The sequence below is a fragment of the Pongo pygmaeus genome, chromosome 6 (assembly GCF_028885625.2).
Source record: "Pongo pygmaeus isolate AG05252 chromosome 6, NHGRI_mPonPyg2-v2.0_pri, whole genome shotgun sequence".
Lineage (NCBI taxonomy): Eukaryota > Metazoa > Chordata > Mammalia > Primates > Hominidae > Pongo > Pongo pygmaeus.
This window is the reverse complement of record NC_072379.2, coordinates 42,765,271-42,771,270: the sequence shown is the minus strand read 5'-3', so window position 1 is coordinate 42,771,270 and position 6,000 is coordinate 42,765,271. Positions and strand designations below refer to the sequence as shown.

General features: G+C 47.5%; 1 protein-coding gene across 4 annotated transcripts in view; it reads left to right on the top strand.

Annotated features, from left to right (window-relative positions):
* Positions 1-1,031: 1,031 nt before the first annotated feature.
* The window catches only part of BLVRA (biliverdin reductase A), a 51,380-nt gene continuing 46,411 nt past the window's right edge, over positions 1,032-6,000 (top strand). The window contains exons 1-3 of one of the 4 annotated variants that reach the window (XM_054495962.2): positions 2,278-2,552; positions 3,095-3,174; positions 3,839-3,932. The gene's annotated coding sequence lies outside the window, so the exon portion shown is untranslated. Of the gene's footprint in view, positions 1,355-1,867; positions 2,553-3,094; positions 3,175-3,838; positions 3,933-6,000 lie in introns of those variants that run through there. The other 3 variants (XM_054495961.2, XM_054495959.2, XM_054495958.1) reach the window with 3 other exon arrangements.

Below are 6,000 nucleotides of genomic sequence, written 5' to 3'. Positions count from 1 at the left end.
CCTCCCAGAGTAGCTGGAGTATAGGCACACGCCACCATACCTGGCTAATTTTTGTATTTTTAGTAGAGACGGGGTCTTGCCATGTTGCCCAGGCTGCGACCTGCCTGCCTGGGCCTCCCAAAGTGTTGCGATTACAGGTGGCTCCCGCCTGATTCCTTCTTATATCCTTGGAGATCTGTTCCTAGAATTTCACATTAGTATATCTGGTTGTCCTAATCAAAATCTATACTTTCATATCTTGTTACACATAGGAGAAAAAGAGCTAAAAGAATGACACAAAAATGGAGCTGGAGCCTTAATACACCTCCTAACTGTTAATCTGTTTGGGTGGGGTTTCTGTCACTTGTGGCCTACAGCAGTCTTACTGTCCCCCCAACCTCCCACAGAGTTCTTCAGGTTGAAGAGAGTGACTACTTTGTAGAATGGGAAGCTCTTACTCAAAAAAGTAGAAACTGAATACAAAACTAGAGTTTAGAAGGATAAGATAAATAAATCAATGCATTCATAACACATCATTACAAGAAAGTGAGGGGGTTAGAGGTCTCATCTTTAAATTCTGCTGTCAAGGACATGGAGAGCCCTCTCACAGGCTTTCCCAAAGCTCCTCCGGGTGTACTGGTCTGACTCAGCAAGTGAACATCTGTGGTTTTGCCTAGCCAGCATCCCTTCTCCTAGCAGCAGCACTCAGCATGTACTTTTGGGGAATCACTCTTTCCTCTTGTGGTTTATTTAAAGTGACTGCGCAATCAGACCCCAGAGTTTGGCTTATGTCCTAGGCCTTGCCAGTGAAAATATGGTACCTCATCAGTGGCAGTTATTTTTCCAAGAAAGGACATATCATGGCCCAAAGGGCAGCAGCAGGGAGGGGTGGATGGAAGAGACAGATAACGAACAATAAGCTAAATAAACAAATTCAGTCAGGAGCTAAAGAAATAAGTCACTCAGGAGTGGGGCAGGTGGCAATTTTGAATGGAGCGGTTAGGGTAGTTCTCAATGAGGCAGCATTTGAGCAAAGATCAGGAAGAATGAGAAGTAGTCAAGCATTCCAAACAGACACGAGCCTGTGCAAAGACCCTGCAGCAGAGCCCTGTCTGCCTTGCATAAGAAATAGCACGGAGGCCAGAGTGACTGGACCAGAGTGAGCCAGTGGGGAGGCAGTAGCAGATGAGGTTGCAGGGGTAACAGAGGAACACATCAGGCAGGGCTTTGGCTTTTACTTTGAGTTTGGGAAACCACTGGGAAGGTTTTGGGCAGAGAAGGAATTGATCTGGCTTTCTTTTTTTAAGGTCACTCAGGCTGCTGTATGGGGACAGGCTGCAGGGATACCAGGGAAGAGACCACTGTCATGACCCAGGTAGGAGATGATGGAGGCAGAGGTAAGAAGTTGTCAGGCTCTGGGTATGCTAGGGAGATCCAACCAACAGAATTTTGGGGCCCTGGAGGTGGGACGTGAGAGAAAGGTGAGTGCCAGATAACAGCAAGGTTTCTGGCCTTGACAACTGGAAGATGGAGTTGCCATCGAGATGGTGATGCTATGGGGAAGAGATCAGGGGCACAGATTTGGATGTGTTGAGATTGAAATGTATTTTAGAGATCCAAGAGGAGGTATTAAGTAGGCAGCTGGATAGAGGAGTATGGAGTTCAGGAGGCAGGTCCCACCTGGAGATAAAAATTCAAAGCCAAGCCTTCTTTCTCCGCACTCAACAAAACCTCACTTAAACAGGCTTGTCAGGTCATGGAATACAGTACTAGAACTCTTTGTTGGGGAAAATGCCAGTCAACCTTACCCATCAGAACGCTGCCTTTAAGATCAAAGAGATCTCTTTCCTTCAGCCTAATCCACCTCTCTCCCTGGTTTCTCCCCTAGCCCCACTAGGCTAGAAGCTCCCTGGCTTCCCCCACATCAGGATCCCCAACAAACCCATTCCCAGGTGGATAAGAGCCCAGGAAGTTCCCTAGACCACGTTCACTACTTCCTAGTTACCCAAGAGCAGGACATCGCAGACACTGGCCTCCTGGAATATTCCCTCCGCTCCTCACATTTACAGGAAGGACTCAAGCAAGCCTCGGCGCCAGTTCAGTCGGCCCGGGGCCACTAATACCAATGGGATCCAGCGGGTTCTACGAGGTGAGCGGGGGGCGGATAAGAGAGATGCGACACCCCCCCGGCCCTCCCTCACGCCGGGGCCAGGCACACCGTGAGGGGCCCAGCCACTTCCATACGCCCTCCGGTCGGCGGGCACCTACCACCCACCCCTCGCCACCAAGCTGGGTGCAGAGAACAGGGCAGGCGCACGGACGGTTCTTACGGCCCCAGGCGCCAGACCCAGGGCACAGAGGCCGGGATCTCACGCGCGACCGCACGAGGCCGGGACCCTCCCTCCCCTTCCGTCCACTCCTTTCCCCACCGCCTCCGGTCCCCTCCCGGTCTCCGCCACCCCGCTTCGGGGCCCCCGCCCCCCAGCCGGGCAGCCAATCGGAGCTGGGATCCCGCCCCGGTCCGCAAAGCCGGTGGCGCCCGGAGGCTGCACGGAGAGCGGTGCCCGCGTCAGGTGAGGCGCGCGCGGGGAACGGGGGTCGCGCGCAGGGGAGCGGGGGTCGCGCGCGGCTTCCATAGAGCGCTAGGGCCTGAGCTCGAAGCCCCAGGCCCGCAGGAGGCCCGGGCCCGCGGCCGCCAGAGCCGGGACGCAGCCTGGGCGCCGCCTGCCCCGCCCCGCCCCGCCCGGGCCCGGAGTGAGGAAGCGGTCGGAGGCCCAGCAGCGCGAGTCCCGGCAAGGGGCTTTCTCAACTACACAAAAGACAGTCTAGAAAATTAAGTCTCCATTTCGGTTAAGACTGCCCGTAGTTTCGGTTTTTATGTAGAGCCGAGAGGGCAGGCTCGGCGTCCGCGTGCCGCGTAGTCCGGCGGCTCCAGGAGCGCCAGCGGCTGGGCCCGGGCGTAGCCACCGCAGGGCCGCTAGCTCGGCCGGGATCCGCCTGGGATGCCCTGGGGTCTGCTCCGCTGGGGCGAATCCTGGGGCGCCGCGCGAGGCACTTGGCCTCTCCTAGCCCCGCTTTCGTCTTTGGAAACTGGAAACTATCACTTATTTCACAGACGGTGTGAGGGTTACATGACGGTGTTCTGTAAAGTGTACTCTACATATGAAGTGCTCAGAAATATGGCTAATAATGAGGGTATGTATAAACTACTTAAATTATAAAAAGAATGAGACATCAGACTTACAATTTTGGATACTAATTTTTTTCACTTAACGTTCATTATGTGATAGGAGTTTTCCATCCTATTATACCGCTGTGCGATCTGATCTTGGGCAAGTTAACCAACCTCTTGGTGCCTCGATTTTCTCACCTGTAGAAGTAGGGTAATCATAATGCTTACTTGGTAGGATAGCCCTGAAGAATAAGTGACTTAGCGAACATAAATAGCTTACAATAGGGTTTTCAGCATGGGAAGGATTCAGTAAATGTTAGCTGTCATCATCACCACCTACAAAGGAAGCAATACTGTGCTGAAAGTTTTTCCATCATTAACGTAATTTCTATAGTACGATTTCCAAGAAGATATTAAAATTATGGAAATAAAGGTATTGGTATATTGCTAATTATTTCCTAAAAGATTGTATTGATAAATACGCACATCCTGCCCTTAACGAGATGCATTCCAGAAAAACAAACTTAAGTCAAATGTTAGACAAAGTATCAGAAGGGAGATTCTGTAGCCAGAGAGCTACAAATTACAATAGGGTCTGTAATTATCCTTCAACTTTTTTAGGAATAATTCTCAGTGTGTTTTCCCACATTTCATATGTAATTTTTTTTTTTTTTTTTTTTGAGACAGAGTCTTGCCCTGTCGCCAGGCTGGAGTACAGTGGCGCGATCTCGGCTCACTGCAACTTCCACCTGCTGGGTTCAAGCAATTCTTCTGACCTCAGGTGATCCACTCGCCTCGGCCTCCCGAAGTGCTGGGATTATAACAGGCGTGGCATAAGTCACCGCGCCCGGCCGATCTTTACTTTTTTATTCTTTGTACCCCCTGCCTATCCAGTTAGCATCTGATTAAAGTCAAAGATTTGCCACTTTGGGCCACATCTGTTAATTTTCATCTTTGTTATAATTGTATTTAGTTTTTGATCTACACTGCTTATTACTCCCAGTCATTTTTTATAGAACTGAAAATCTGGTAAAATACTCAAAATTGCACGGACTTCTATGTAGAGGCGACACTCCATCAGAACCGTGGGCCGACAGGGAATCCCACTGTGCAGGAGCTGCGTGCATTTTCATTTCTGATTTTCTTTGGCGTATCCAGGACTCTGATGACATGATCATATATTTATCAGTAGTAACAGGTTGGGCCATTTGTTTTTTGTCATAAATCATATATTTAATATTTTAGAAATAAGTTGATAGCCATGTATTTTGGAATTTGAAAAAGACATTTCATTACTCAGCTTCAAATTAAGCTTTAATCAAATAGTGAAACTTTCCATTAATGGACAGTGTATACCTTTTTGTGTATTTAAAAAAAAACAAACACTGAATATAGTGCCTTTGTGACGGGATTTTAGTTCCTGACAATGTTCTCTTGAGTCTTTTTTTTTTTTTTGAGACGGAGTCTCACTGTGTCGCCCAGGCTGGAGTGCAGTGGCGCCATCTTGGCTCACTGCAACCTCCACCCCCTGGGTTCAAGTGATTCTCATTCCTCAGCTTCCTAAGTAGCTGGGATTACAGGCACGCACCACCATGACCAGCTAATTTTTATAGTTTTAGTAGAGACAGGGTTTTGCCATGTTGGCTAGGTTGGTCTCGAACTCCTGACCTCAAGTAATCCACCCACCACGGCCTCCCCAAAGTGCTGGGATTACAAGCGTGAGCCACTTCACCCGGCCTCTCTTCCGTCTTTGAGCTGTGAGCAAATAGCTACATTACATGAGCTGCTAGATCTGCCTTATGGTCAGAAATGAAGGTTGAACTCTCAGGAACAGTGATATATATACACACTGATAATTCCAAAGTACAATGCCCCAAATTGATCCACAAAGGAATTAAGGTCATTTGCAACAAAATCACAGAATAGTAACAAATAAATAGAAGATAAATATGGCCAGGAATTGAGATGAGAGAAAGTATAAATACAAGAAACTATTCCAGGGGAAAAAAAGAATAAAGTGTTTCAGTCCTATCCAAGAGAATTTTCTGTGATTATGAAAATGTTCTATATTTAATTAATTTACATTCCAGTAGCCACTCTGTGTAGCGGCTCCCTTATAGGTCAGTGCAGGCCTATATTTTTATAGTTGAGTCCCAAATTTGTTTCTAGAAAGGTAAACTTGGTCAGTTACATGGTTCTTGTCATTTGAAAGTAAAACATACATGGCAACTTCATTCATTCATTCATTCATTCATTGATCCCCCAAGTGTTAATGGCCTTGAAGGAAGCAGAGCCTTTCCTGATTCTCAGCTATAAGGAAAATTTTCTGTGGACTTCATTATCAGAGCACCTTGAAATGTTATTGCCCTGTGAAAGTCTGTTCAGTTTGGGGCTAGGAGGGATTCAGTCAGTGAAAGTGGCATAATTTGTAATGTTTTTTAGAGTTTTGAATAATTATGCTAACTAACCTTTATAGAAAAGTTTAAAGTATATAGATAAGCAAAAAGAAAGTAGTCACTAAAAGTTTCACCACTTAGAGACATAATTACTGGTAATATTTTGATGTATATATTTCCAGACTTGTGTCCCATGTAGCTATTATATTTTTCTCAATAGATCCCAAAGTATCCAACTCCCTCCTGGGCAAGAGTTGCTTTTACTTTTACCCTTAGGCCTCTGAGGCTGGCAGCTGGCCCCACCTGAGAGGGTCACCCTCTCCCTAATCCTTCCCCATACTTCTGCGAGTCGCCTGGCTTTGGAGCAGTAATAGGTACTTGAGAGGGCCTTTGAGGAGGAACGAGGAGGAAGGTCACAGCTGTAGTTCATTCTGTGTGATGCGTAATCCAGGC